Source organism: Stenella coeruleoalba (assembly GCF_951394435.1).
Source record: "Stenella coeruleoalba genome assembly, chromosome: 9".
NCBI classification, from domain to species: Eukaryota; Metazoa; Chordata; class Mammalia; order Artiodactyla; family Delphinidae; genus Stenella; species Stenella coeruleoalba.
The window spans coordinates 45820770-45836028 of NC_137155.1; the positions used below are offsets into that span (position 1 = coordinate 45820770).

At 37.9% G+C, this 15259-nt stretch overlaps 1 protein-coding gene across 2 annotated transcripts in view; it reads left to right on the forward strand.

Annotated features, from left to right (window-relative positions):
* The window catches only part of SEM1 (SEM1 26S proteasome subunit), a 249627-nt gene that overhangs the window by 133460 nt on the left and 100908 nt on the right, over positions 1-15259 (forward strand). The gene's annotated exons all lie outside the window — the stretch shown is intronic.

Genomic DNA, 15259 nt, shown 5'->3' on the forward strand with positions numbered 1-15259 from the left:
ATTGAACTTCAGTGCAGGAATAAATTGGATTTTACATACAACACCCTAATTTTTCTGCTTCATAATTCTTTCTTTTTGACAGCTTAGGCCAGTCATTCTTTTTTTTTTTTTTTTTTTTTTTTTTTTTTTGGCGGTACGAGGGCCTCTTACTGCTGTGGCCTCTCCCATTGTGGAGCACACGTTCCGGACACGCAGGCTCAGCGGCCATGGCTCACGGGCCCAGCCGCTCCACGGCATGTGGGATCTTCCTGGACCGGGGCACGAACCCGTGTCCCTCGCATCAGCAGGCGGACTCTCAACCCCTGCGCCACCAGGGAAGCCCAGGCCAGTCATTTTTAACAGTTTTTCCTACTCAGTTTCTTTCAACTACCTTCCCATGTGTCACACTCCCCAGACTGCTGTACAAAAATGTAGAGAGTAAGCTATGGCCAGTCCTGCCCTACTAGCTCAAAACCCATTCCTTTTCTCTCTCTTAAGAAAGCACAGCATGATAAAATGCCTTGGATAGTCTAGAGCTACTCTAATTTATTTTAAAAAGTAAATAATTTGTAAACTTTGGACCCCTTTCCTATAATTAGTACCAACTTCTTTCAACACACTTCATAATCAAGCCTGACATACCAGTATGTTGCAACATCACAGTTAAGAATAGTGCTATAATCACAAGCAAACAGTCTACGAGTGTCCAACAGATGAGTGAGTGAACAAGAATAAAATCATGCTTTGTGAATGGAATCATAAACTGTTTTGCAATCAAAGTAATAAATGCAGTTCAGAAAATACTAATGCACTTCAGTTGGTAATTGCATTTGTCATGATCAAGTGCTCTGTAATATAGTACTTAGCTATTCTAAAGTCACTCAGGTATATTAAACAATTAAACATGAGTCTGGGGAATAGCTTTATTTAGCCTTTTTCAATTATAGAACCATATATCATGTTCAGTGTTTTCTATATAAAGTCTATGAGACAATAGTATTTTAAAGCAGAGTGTTGGGAATATATAAAATAACCACTATCTCACAACAGTTGTGACAGAACAGTTGTTGTTTTAAGTGATTTTTTTCCCTATATGTTTCACAAACCTTATATAATATCTTGCTGGACTTGTTTTAAGGAATAAGTTAAAATATTTAAACCTTAGATGTTGATAAAAACCTGTTTTTGAATTCAAGAAAGTCCAGCTTTGAACAGTCTTGTGTTTTTTGAATGGTGACCACTGGCCACCATGGCAACAGCTTCATGACAAAAATGTGAAGCTCAGACCATTTATAGATTAAATCATTAGGTAATATTATTTAGTTACATAGCTGAATAATACTGTGTGTATGTAAAAGCATTCCAATTGAATTATAGCACTTTACATTGAAATCATCCAGTCCTGGATTTATAACACCACAGTCCAACCCCATCACATCCCATCCCATCTATCTTTTTCTTTTTTTCTTTATTTTTTTACATAGAAAGAACTAAATGAGCATATTTGGAAATGGGAGTCATAAAAATTATATCTGGAAATGAATTTAATTTAGGAAAATAACCCCTGTGTCTTTAATGTGTGAAAGTATTTCTGGAAAGGTTTTGCTCTTGTCCTGGGGCCATGTACCTCCAAGATAATTCAAATATTAGCAACTTTGGGGCAGCATCTGATGAAAAAAATTAAGATTTCTAAGATGGTGCTTTTAAGTGAGCCATCCTGTTTTGAGAAAAAAGGTCTGTCCCTCTCCATATTTATAAAAAAGACAAAAATTAAGGATTCCTTTGTGAAATTAGTGGGATTTAAGCCACCATCCCATGGCTGGACTTAAGCGATCTGCCTCTAGGTAAGTTTTTGCTGTTGGACATTCTTGGTTGTATCATAAATGTGCCCTAAAAATCTGAATATCTGTCAGAGGCTCCAAGTCCTTCACCCTTCGACAGAGACTCTCAGTAGATATGGCACTCCAGCAAAGTCAAGTAGGGTGACCAGTGGTCCCAGTTTGCCTGGGACTGAGGGGTTTTCTGAGACATGGGATTTTCAGTTCTGAAACCAGAACAGTTCCAGGCAAACCAGAACAAGTTGGTCAGCCTACCAAGCCTCAGGCTCCTGGACCTCACTGGTTGCTTTTCCAGCAGTCCATGTGGAGTAGTATTTTCAAGGACTGTTTTGGTTCAACTGGAATGCGTGACATCTTGCAGCGAGACTGATAACTGCCATTCTCAAAGTATCAAAGGAAGAAAGTTGGAGCCACCAATCCTTTTCTAGACGGCCAAGGTTTCCTCTGGGGGCTATCAAAGCAGTATGATCTCTGAACTCCTAAACTATGTCTCAATTTCCCTCTCACCTGCCTGCCCCAGCATGACCTGCTGAGGTTCTGAGGCAATACCATGGGATTATGGAACTTGATCTGCCAGGCCTCTATTACTGCATGCATTTTATCTACAATGGGTCATTTGTTCATTTGTTTAATTCAACAAATATTTGTTGAATGTTAATATGTGGGAGCACTATTCCACTTGCTGCAGATACTATAGTAAAACAGAGAAAGTACTTGTGCTCAAAGAGTTTATGTTTTAGAGAGGGAGGTGTGGTCAATTAAAAATATAGACAAATAAAAGAAGAGATATTTCAGTTGATCATAAGTGTTCTGAATTCAATAAAATTCAGTCGTACTCATTAGCAGTCACTCACAAGTAGCAGTCAAATAATAAAATTCTAAAGTAGAGCTTCTCAAACCTTAATGTGCATGCAGATTGCCTGAGGATCTTGTTAAAGAACAGATTCTGACTTAGTAGGTCTGGATTGAGGCTGGAGGCCCTGTGTTTCTAGTAGACAGACTTCCAGTTGATGCTAATACTCCCAGTTTGCGAACCATACTTTGAGTAACAAGGTTCTAAAGGTATACTAGGGAATTATGCTTGGAATTATAATTGGAAGGGAATGCTCAAACTATGGACCCAACTTAGTGCAGATAGACTCATAATGAGCATTGCTCTAGGTTTCCTGGAGAATTTTAGGTGTCAGAAGGGACCTAGGACTGCAAACTAAAAACGCAGAAACTCTTGAGATGATAGGATGCTTTTCCAAAGAGCAGTAGAAGCCATAGAATATTATCCCATCCCATCTAGCTATAAACATTAAGTCTAATTCTTATATTGTTCATATAATGGCATTTGCTCCATTCAGGCTTCATCTTGGTTCTTTAAAACCACAGCTCAGTGTTAGAAAGTGAACCAAATACAACTTTCTTGTTCTCAACTTTGACCTAATATATCACTTACAAATAGAATTTTTATAAACAACAGGATTGGAGGGCATACAATTGGGGACTTGCTCACCAATCTCCACAGGACGTGTCTTGCAAGGAACAACTTCCTTTGCAACCCCCTTTTTAACTGAGCTGTGAGAAACAGCATTAGAGTAGCAGTGAGTAAGCAAGAATCCTATGTGTGTGGAAGATCCGGGCCCACTGTGGCTCATCTAGGTACCACTTTACAACTCCCATCATCGCATCAGCAGAACCACAACATGCTCTGTGCAAGCCAAAGGGGAAAGCGTCATTGTAAAACTGAAGACAGCTGCTTCCATAATAGAACTAATTGCACACTGCATCACAGAACTAAATTAGTAGTGAAAACAGTTATAAAAACCGACAGACAGCGAAGCATGACTCACTTAGGAACTGCTGCCAGTCAGGCACATTGTCATTGGCCAGTGTTCAAAAACTCACACCTGCAGTTTTGAATAGTAAACATATAAGATGTAATTACTGGGAAAACATATGCCACTTTTCAAATGTGAAAACGCTATGTTTTTTTCCTTGGAACCGTGAGTGGCATGGGACTAAATTGACCACAATACTATTCATCCCTAGGAGTCTTAGCGGATGAACGAAAGCATAACCACGTCTCCAAGCCCCTATTCATACATAAAAGACTGTCTTTAGCTTAAGCAGTTCTAAGGAATCAGTTTTGCTGACAGGATTCCTTGATCTCTTCTGGACTGTCAATCGAGGAATTAACATGGAGACGTAAGAAACCTCAATTCTAAAATGCATGTGACTGTGTGGCTCAGTTTAAACATTCAAGCATCAGTGAGTTGTGGTGTCTTCCCTGGCTTCCCTCACAGCTATATACAGTAATTGCTGTCTCATTAAAAACCAGATGATCAGAGAAGACTTCATCAGTTCCTGCAGACTAAACTCACATTTCTGCCTCCTCCACTGCAATTGGCTTTAGAGAATTTGCAGCTTCCCCACACAGTACATATATACTTCATGCCAGGGACAATGAAAAGGATGTTCCCTCATGATGGAGCTGCTTACTGGTGATAGCAAATAAACTCCTTGGCTTCTGACCAACAAGGTAGAGGGTTGTGAGCCCTGGGGAAATGTGCTTTGGGCTAGGGTATGGCAGTTTATCCTTAAACAACAGCTCACACCCTCATCTGATGTTTTAAAATATTGAAATTGTGTTGAACCACATTTATCAGCAAAGAAGGGCAGGTAGAATTTCATTCTGAAACAACTCACAGAACAAAATCTGTTCAATGTCCTCGTGAGGGTTGTGCCTGTGGAATGGTCCAGCTTTCACTAATGGAGACCTGGAGTTGCTGATGAGTTGTAAAACTATATAGTGACTAATCCTTCTTTCTCCTGCTCAGTTAATTAGTCAAACCTAAACATAAATCGAGAAACACTTCAGAGAATTCTGCTGGCTTTTGTCAGCACATAAGAGGTGGGTACTAAAAATGATCAGCATTTTCTTCATGTGAAAGTTGGTAGAGAACTACATAAATATTTTTCAAAGGTCATATTACTTCACAAATTCTAGAGATGCTTGTGTAAGCAAAAGGCGGAATGTGATAATTGGTTTGAGAGTGTGAGCGGTGTGTATTCAGTTCTAGATGAGGAACCTGTGTGTAGCATTTATAATTTGTATTGCAATTGTTTTCTTATTTGCTTCCCCTCAAATAGCGAGTTCCTTGAAGACAGGAAATATTTTACTCATCTTTTTTTTATCTTTTTAATTTGCAAAGCACTGAAATAGGCGCTATAAGGGAGATAAAGATGAGTGAAATATAGTACTGTGCCCTTAAGAAGCTTACAATTGGATAACCCCTCCCACTGATATTCTCTGACCTGTAAAACATTTCCCTTCATCTCCCATTGCCACGTCCAAACTTCTCATCTTTATTTTTTTAATTGACATAATGATTTGATATATGTATATATTGTAAAATGACCACCACTATAAGTTTAGTTAGCATCCATCACCACATATAGTTACCAGTTTTTTTTTCTTGTGATGAGAACTTTTAAGTTCTACTCTCTTAGCAACTTTCAAATGTATAATACAGAATTGTTAACTATAATCACCATACTGTACATTATATCCCCAGAACTTATTTATATTATAACTGAAAATTTGTACCCTTTGACCACCTTCACCCATTTTGCCATCTTATTCATTTTATTTCCCATCTTATTCATTGCTGAATCCCTACATTTAGCAGTAGGTACAATGAATCTTGACGTTTGTAGGGTCTTCCTTATCTGAATTTGCCTCATTGGTCACTCTCAGGTTCAGCGTGATTGACAGGCTTGGCTAAGGAGCAACCCCCTGCTAGAGAAGCCAGAGCAAGCTGCTTCTCAGAGAGACAGAGAAGTCTGCCAAGCAGCTGCTTATCCTACTGGCTGACTCAAAGGATAAAGCACAAATGTGCAAGCTAATTAGATTTCAGGTCTCATTCTTCAGGGGCCATTTCTGAAGGAGGCAGGAAGAAGATCTGTTAGGCTGAAGTGCCTCATTAGTCCGTAACATTGCTAGACCAATCATTGAAACGCAAGCATGACAATTTGGATCCCAGATCTCTTTTCAGCTTTATCAGTTGTTGCAGAGTCAAAGTATTAAGCTGTAGGATTTAGAGCAGAGAATAGAAACATTCATCCTATTGTTTGCATTTATCTCATGGGCCAAGTGTGGCTAGCCTTTGGAACGTGTAAGTATTGAATAGTGAAAGTTCAGGGCTGTATGCATGGCTCTAAAATAACCAAGATAAGTAGTTAAGAAACCTAGATTTTCTGGAAATATTTAGCATTGAAGTATCAGTATAAAACACTAAGGAGTGAATGTATTTGCCAAGCACTGAAAATCTTTCAGAAATCATGTTATCAGCTTCTTGTTAGCAATAACGAAACTTGGTTCCAGCCAAGTGCTAACAAATAGTCTTTTATTGCTGGCAGCACACTAACTCCTCAGTCTTAAATTTTTTTTGCCTCATATGGCAATATTTTAGCAAGCTGTTGAGTTTTACTACTTCAGCTTTAGGAACTGCTACTTCCAAAGCATCAGGGACTCTGAGCAGCTTGTGATTTCCTTCATTCAGTCTTTCTCAAAATATATGAATTGTTACTATTCTTTAAATAAAATTAGTAAGAAAATTAGAAAACATTGCACTAAACTTTTGAAATATCAATTCAATAAAAGAATAGCACCTCTGCCACCCCAGGATCTGAGAGTCAGATTTCCTTTTGGATCATTAATAAAATGCCAGTTGAAGAGTCTAGAAAGGGGCATATCCACTTCCTAACTCTCCTCCATCCCAGAGATGCTGGTGGGACCAGCGAAGGTCCTACAAGAGAATGACCCCATGGTAACTTATGAAACAGACACAAGCAATACTAAGGCTAACAGGGCTTGGGGTGGAGCCGGGGGTGAGCCTAACCACACAGCCTGCTCAGCAGAGTTTCTGAAATCTATCCTCTCTGTTCTGTTCCTGCCATCACTGCCCTAGGTGAGTTATGAGATCCTTCTATCCCATTTCCCTGCCTCTATCCTCCACTATGCCACCAAAACAGTCTTCCTAAAAGCAAGTCTGGCCATGTGTCTTCCTGGCTTAAAAAAAAAGTCCTCCTTGGCTCCCCATCACCAAAAGGAAACTTGCAAGGTCCTGAGCATGGTGCAGGATTGGTCCAGGCCTCCCCTTTCCCCCATTGCCCAGGTCCTTTATGCTTTGGCAGTGAAGACCTGCAGACTGCCCCACAAATTATCTTGCATTTCAGTCCTTATGGCTTCTCAATGCTGTTTCCTCTGCCTAGAAAGTCTTTCCTCAGGAATCACCTCATCTGGGGCGTTCTTGCTGAGACATACCCCCTTTCCTATCCCCCCACTCCTCTTCCCTCATGCACCTAATTAAATTAAACTCCACCTTTGTATATTTATCTATCGTAAAAGCTTCAACTGTTGCACTATCTTACTACTACTACTATTTTTATTAATACGTGCCGTTCCTTTTCTAGAATAAGTTTCTGGAGGACCTTGGAGGCAGGTTTTTTCTGCTTCAATACATTCCCAACCTACCACAGTGCCTGGGATGAAGCAGCAACTCAGTGCATGTTTAAATCAATTTATAAAGTCCTAGAGTAACTCCATGGCGATCAGCCATCTAAAGGAATAATTTTATGCCATGCTATAGGCCATAGCGACATCTAGGTCAGCCTCACATTAGAAAATAAAACTTATGTGTTTCCTTTGTTAGCCAATGCAAAGTATCTAACGCAGTGTCTTTTCTAAGTTGGCTGCCTTGAAACTCAATCACATTAATTTCATTTCTCCAAGGTTTTCTTGTTTAATTGAACCATTTTTAGCACTTCATCTTCATTATTTGGCCCTTGTTTTACTCTGTGTTATTGGTGTTTATGTATTTATTTTTATTATGATGCCTTAAATATTTTTAAAGTAAATCATTAAAAATCTGAGAAAGGGGAATTCCCTGGTGGCCAGTGGTTAAGAATCTGCCTGCCGATGCAGGGGACACAAGTTTGATCCTTGGTCCGGGAAGATCCCATGTGCCACAGAGCAACTAAGCCCGTGCACCGCAACTACTGAGCCTGCGCTCTAGGGCCCATGATCCACAACTACCGAGCCTGTGCACCACAATTACTGAAGCCCGCGTGCCCTAGAGCCCACGCTCCACAACTACTGAGCCCATGTGCCACAACTACTGAAGCCCACACGCTCTAGGGCCCGCATGCCACAGTTACTGAGTTCGAGTGCTGCAACTACTGAAGCCTGTGTGCCTAGAGCTCATGCTCTGCAACAAGAGAAGCCACTGCAGTGAGAAGCCTGCTCACCACAATGGAGTAGTCCCTGCTCGCCGCAACTAGAGAAAGCTTGCGTGCAGCAACCAAGGCCCAATGCAGCAGAAAAAAAAAAAAAAGGAATAAAAAGATCTGAGAAAAGAATAAAGAAACCAAATAAAATTTCCACAAAGTGAGTTTACTTTCAAATACATATGAAGTATGAGTAATAGTTAAGAAAGACAGATAGAATGAAGCTGAACAGGGCAAGAAAAGGAAGAGAGTGGTACATTGGGAAAGAGAAAAAAACAAAAACAGAATGTTTACTATCCCAAGTGGAATGTTTGCCTTCCATGGTGATAGTCCATATAGATTATAAAATAAATGTGACATAGAAAATTTATTAAGCATCTGGTAAGTGGGAAATACTGAGACCTGGACATACCAAGATCTTGATTGCGCAGATTCCAGAATGAGAAATAGAAGGAAATTTATGTTCCCTCTTTGTCAAGCAAGTAGCCCATGTCACTAACAGGACTAATAGGCAGTTTTGTCCCATCTGTGAAATTCAGGTCTTGAAAACCCCTTTGGTGAGGTTGAGTAATTAGGACTTTATACAGAAGTAGTCAAGAGTAAAGGACCATGAGCAAGCCTTCAAAATTTCATTAATTTCATTAATACTATTTTATATATAGTAGTGTGTGTATATGTTAATTACAACCTCCTAATTTATCTCCCCTCCCCACCTTTCCCCTTTGGTAACCATAAGTTGGTTTTCTAAATCTGTGAGTCTGTTTCTCTTTTGTAAATAAGTTCACTTGTATCATTTTTTAGACTCCACATATAAGTGATATCATATGATGTTTGTCTTTGTCTGGCTTACTTTGCTTTATATGATAATCTCTAGGTCCATCCATGTTTCTACAAATTGCATTGTTTCATTCTTTTTATGGCTGAGTAATATTCCATTGTATATATGTACCACATCTTCTTTATCCATTCTTCTGTCGTTGGACACTTAAGTTGCTTCTATGTCTTGGCTATTGTAAATAGTGCTGCAATGAACATTGGGGTGCATGTATCTTTTTGAAGTATGGTTTCTCCAGATGTATACCCAGGAGTGGGATTGCTGGATCATACAGTAGCTCTATTTTCAGTTTTCTAAGGAATCTCTATAGTGTTCTCCATAGTGGCTGTACCAATTTATATTCCCACCAACAGTGTAAGAGGGTTCCCTTTTCTCCACACCCTCTCCGGCATTTATTGTTTGTAGACTTTTTGATGATGGCCGTTCTGACTGGTGTGAGGTGATACCTCACTGTAGTTTTAAGATTTTTTATTTATTTATTTATTTTTGTCTGTGTTGGGTCTTCGTTTCTGTGCGTGGGCTTTCTCTAGTTGCAGTGAGCCGGGGCCACTCTTCATCGCGGTGCGTGGGGCTCTCACTGTCACGGCCTCTCTTGTTGCGGAGCACAAGCTTCAGACATGCAGGCTCAGTAGTTGTGGCACACGGGCCTAATTGCTCCACGGCATGTGGGATCTTCCCAGACTAGGGCTCGAACCCATGTCCCCTGCATTGGCAGGCAGATTCTCAACCACTGCGCCACCAGGGAAGCCCCCTCAGTGTAGTTTTGATTTGCATTTCTCTAATAATTAGTGATGTTAAGCATTTCTCATGTGCTTTATGGCCATCTGCATATCTTCTTTTTGAGAAATGTCTATTTAGATCTTCTGCCCATTTTTTGATTGGGTTGTTTTGTTTTTTTGATATTGAGCTGCATGCACTGTTTATTTTCAAGATTAATCCCTTTTTGGTTGGGTCATTTGCAAATATTTTCTCCCATTCTGTGTGTTGTCTTTTAATATTGTTTATAGTTTCCTTTGCTATGCAAAAGCTTTTGAGTTTGATTCGATCCCATTTGTTTATTTTTATTTTTATTTTCATTACTCTAGGAGGTGGATCCAAAAAGATATTGCTGTGATTTATGCCAAAGAGTGTTCTGCCTATGTTTTCCTCTAAGAGTTTTATAGTATCTGGTCTTACATTTAGGTCTTTAATCCATTTTGAGTTTATTTTTTTGTATGGTGTTAGAGAATGTTCTAATTTTATTCTTTTATGTGTACCTGTCCAGTTTTCCCAGCACCACTTATTGAAGAGACTGTCTTTTCTCCATTGTATATGCTTGCCTCTTTTGTCATAGATTAATTGACCATAGGTGTAAGGGTTTATTTCTGGATTTTCTATCCTGTTCCACTGATTTATAAGTCTGTCTTTGTGCCAGTACCATACTGTTTTAATGACTATAGCTTTGTAGTATAGTCTGAAGTCAGGGAGCCTGATTCCTCCAGCTCTGTTTTTCTTTTTCAATATTGCTTTGGCTGTTCGGGGTCTTTTGTGTTTCCATACAAATTTAAAAATTTGATAGGGATTACATTGAATCTGTAGATTACCTTGGGTAGTATAGTTATTTTGACAATATTGATTCTTCCAATCCAAGAACATGGTATATCCTTCTATCTTTTTATGTCATCTTCAATTTCTTTCATCGCCGTCTTCGCTGTACTCAGTTTTCGAAGTACAGGTCTTTTGCCTCCTTAGGTAGGTTTATTCGTAGGTATTTTATTCTTTTTGATGTGATGGTAAATGGGATTGTTTCCTTAATTTCTCTTTCTGAGCTTTCATTGTTAGTGTATAAAAATGCAACAGATTTCCCTGTGTTAATTTTGTATCCTATAATTTTACCAGATTCATTGATGAGCTGTAGTAGTTTTCTGGTAGCATCTTTAGGATTTTCTATGTATGCAAACTGTGACAGTTTTACTTCTTCTTTTCTAATTTGGATTCCTTTCATTTCTTTTTCTTTTCTGATTGCTTCAGCTAGGACTTTCAAAACTCTGTTGAATATAAATGGTGAGAGTGGACATCCTTGTCTTCTTCCTGATCTTAGAGGAAATGGTTTTAACTTTTCAACCATTGCGTATGATGTTAGCTGGGGGTTTGTCATATATGTCCTTTATTATGTTGAGGTATATTCCCTCTATGCCCACTTTCTGGAGTGTTTTTATCATAAATGGGTGTTGAATTTTATCAAAAGCTTTTTCTGTATCTATTGAGATGATCATATGGTTTTTATTCTTCAATTTGTTAATGTGGTATATCACAATGATTGATTCACAGATATTGAAGGATCCTTGTATCCCTGGGATAAATCCCACTTGATCATGATGTATGATTCTTTTAATGTATTTTTGGATTCAGTTTGCTAGTATTTTGTTGAGGATTTTTGTGTCATATTTATCAGTGATACTGGCCTGTAATTTTCTTTTTCTTTCCTTTCTTTCTTCCTTCCTCTCTTTCTTTCTTTCTCTTTCTTTTTTGGTGGTATCTTTGTCTGGTTTTGGTATCAGGGTGATGGTGGTCTCACAGAATGAGTTTGGGAGTGTTACTTCCTCTGCAATTTTTTGAAATAGTTTCAGAAGGATAGGTGTTAACTCCTCTCTAAATGTTTCATAGAATTCACCTGTGAGGCCATCTGGTCTCGGACTTTTGTTAGTTGGGAGTTTTTAAATCACAGTTTCAATTTTAGTGCTTGTGATTGATCTGTTCATATTTTCTATTTCTTCCTGGTTCAGTCTTGGGAGATTGTTCCTTTCTAAGAATTTGTCCGTTTTTTCTAGGTTGTCCATTTTATTGGCATATAGTTGCTCATAGTAGTCATTTATGATCCTTTGTATTTCTGTGGTGTCCATTGTAACTTCTCCTTTTTCATTTCTAATTATATTGATTTGAGCCCTCTCCCTTTTTTTTTCTTAATGATTCTGGCTAAAGGTTTATCAATTTTGTTTATCTTTTCAAAGAACCAGCTTTTAGTTTCATTGATCTTTGCTATTGTTTTCCTTGTCTCTATTTCATTTATTTCTGCTTTGATCTTTATGATTTCTCTCCTTCTACTAACTTTGGGTTTTGTCTGTTCTTTCTCTAGTTGCTTTAGGTGTAAGTTTAGGTTGTTTATTTGTGATTTTTCTTGTTTCCTGAGGTAAGATTGTATTGCTATAAACTTCTCTCTTAGAACTGCTTTTGCTGCATCCCACAGGGTTTGGATCATCGTGTTTTCATTGTCATTTGTCTCTGGGCATTTTTTTATTTCCTCTTTGATTTCTTCAGTGATCCATTGGTTGTTTTGTAGCATATTATTTAGCCTCCACATGCTTGTGTTTTTTACAGTTTTTTTTCTTGTAGTTGATTTCTAATCTCATAGCATTGCGGTTGGAAAAAATGCTGGAAATGATTTTAGTTTTCTTAAGTTTACCAAGGCTTGCAGTCGAGTCGTCTTTCCTTGAGCCATACTCCTAACCAAGGCTGGCTTTATGGCCCAGCATGTGATCTACCCTGGAGAATATTCCATATGGACCTGAGAAGAATGTGTATTCTGCTGCTTTTGGATGGAATGCTCTATAAATATCAATTAAGTCCATCTGGCCTAATGTGTCATTTAAGCCCTGTGTTTCCTTATTGATTTTTTTTCTGGATGATCTGTCCATTGATGTAAGTGGGGTGTTAAAATCCCCCTCTATTATTGTATTATATATTGAGGTGCTCCTATGTTGGGTGCATATATATTTACAATTGTTATATCTTCTTGTTGGATTGATCCCTTGATCGTTACGTAGTGTCCTTCTTTGTCTCTTGTAATCGTCTTTATTTTCATGTATATTTTGTCTGATATGAGTATTGATTCTCCAGCTTTCTTTTAATTTCCATTTGCATGGAATACCTTTTTCCATCCCCTCAGTTTCAGTCTGTATGTGTCCCTAGATCTGAAGTGGGTCTCTTGTAGACAGCATATATATGTGTCTTGTTTTTATATCCATTCAGCCAGTCTATTTCTTTTGGTTGGAGCATTTAATCCATTTACATTTAAGGTAATTACTGATATGTATGTTTTTATTGCCATTTTGTTAATTGTTTTGGATTTGTTTCTGTAGGTCTTTTTTCTTCTCTTCCTCTTTTGTTCTTTTTTCTTGTGATTTGATGACTATCTTTAGTGTTGTGTTTGGATTCCTTTTTGTATGTGTGTGTGTGTATCTATTGTAGATTTTTGATTTGCAGTTACCATGAGGTTTTTATATAACCGTCTATATATACACAAGATTGTTTTAAGTTGCTGGTCTCTTAATTTCAAGTGCATTTGCAATTCTGCTCTACCATCTTGTCCTACTTTGTACACTGGGGATGCAATAAGGATACTTTGTTAAATAAAAAATACTATTTTTAAAGAATTTATTGAGTATCTATAGTGAGAAAATGAAGATATTTTATTTAAACAATGCCTTGTTTCTCTGTAGTGCTTTATATTTCCATTATACTCATCTGATCCTTATAAAAATCCTATGAAAAAAGGGCAGACGTTAATAAATTTTACAAAGGCAGAAGCATAGTAGGTGCTCAATACTGTAACTGAATGTGTCATGATTCTCTGTTATTAGTGGAGGTGATGAAAACCAAAAGAAGAAAAAAAATTAGGTTTATTTGGAACTGAGGTGTTTATGTTAAACATATGGAAAATTTGTACAAATTATGAAATAAAGGGACAGGTTAGTAAAGGTGATTTTAGGATTGTGTTTCCTAAAGGTCTTTGAAAACGTAAGAGCTTCTCACTTCACTATAATGGTTTAAAACTAATGCATCCATAATATGGGAGCCAGGAATAAATGATTTTGCTGGGTTCATGCTGTGATGCATAGAACATTATATTCAGGCAAGAGTGGCAAAAGAATATTAAGAAAGATTTCAAATTCACATTGATAGAAAATAAACGTAAAATGCAATTGTCACTTAGAAACTTAAAAATTGATTATAAAAGTGACACATGTTTTGTGAATTTTAGAAATTGGCCTAAACAAGTAAACAAAACAAATATATAAATTGCCCATAATCTCACCATTCAGAAGCCTACTGGCCACATTTTGGCTTTTGGATCATTTCTTTCCTGTCTGTAACCTTTGGGTGTATATATATGGCATAATGTAGGAGAAAAAAAAAAACTTGTTGAATGAATATATTCATTTTAAAATTAAACATGTAAATGGATTTTTGTCCAACTTGTTATTTCTGGTAATAATGTATTAGTTACCTATTTTATATAGCAAATTACCCAAAAAGTCACTTAAAACAGCAAACAAATATTAGTTTATTGTTTCTGTTTATCAGAAATGAACCATGGCTTAGCTGGGTCCTCTGCTTCATGTTCTTTCTAAAGCCAGCAATTAGGTTGTTGACCCAGAGTATGTGATCTCGTCTGAAATTTCAACTGGGGAAGGATCAACCTCTGAGCTCACTCACTTGATTGTTGTTAGGATTCAGTTCCTTGAGGGCTAGAGGTCACCTTCAGTGCCTTGCCAGATGGGAATCTCCAACATTATAGCTTGCTTCATGAAAGGAAGTAAAAGAGAGAGTCTGCTAGCAAGAAGGAAGTCTCAATCATATGTAATAGTTTTAAGGGAATTCCCACACTTCCATGGGTTTTACTTCCAGGAATGCCACCAGGTTCTCACACTGAAAATCTGAGAAAGATCCTTCACAGTTCTGGTAAGAGAAAGGAAAGACTAATCATTGTGAAATATGACCAGAGTGTTCTCCATAGTAAAGTCCTACTCTCCAGGGGTAAGGACTTTATCAGGGCTTTATCCCAGCTAAGGGAAAGACATTTCTCCCACTCCAGTCCCTCTTTAGAATGTTCACCCTCTTCCATACTTTGGCACCAAAAGAACAGGACTGCAGGATAATAGTAGATTACAGCTGAAAGAGCTGCAAGACACAGATGCTTTCCAAGGAGGAATAGTTAGGGAAGCCCAAAGTCAAGAGGAGAGACAAAGCCAAGGACCCTAGAGGAAGTTGAAGACCTCTTTCACCTATAACTATAGAAAACATTAAACACAGTCTAACTTTTAGCCAGATTAACATAAAGCTTCACACTATAGGCTAAATTACCTCAGTTTCTATTATTCAATATAATATGTCTGACTTTCAACAAAAATGTACAAAGCATCCTAAAAGGTGAGGAGAAAAACACAATCTGAAGAGACAAAAATCAGCATCAAAATCAGAGTCAGAGATGACACAGCTTTTGGAATTAGCAGACAAGGAATTCAAAATGAATGTGATTAATATGCTAAGAGTTCTAATGGAAAAAGCAGGT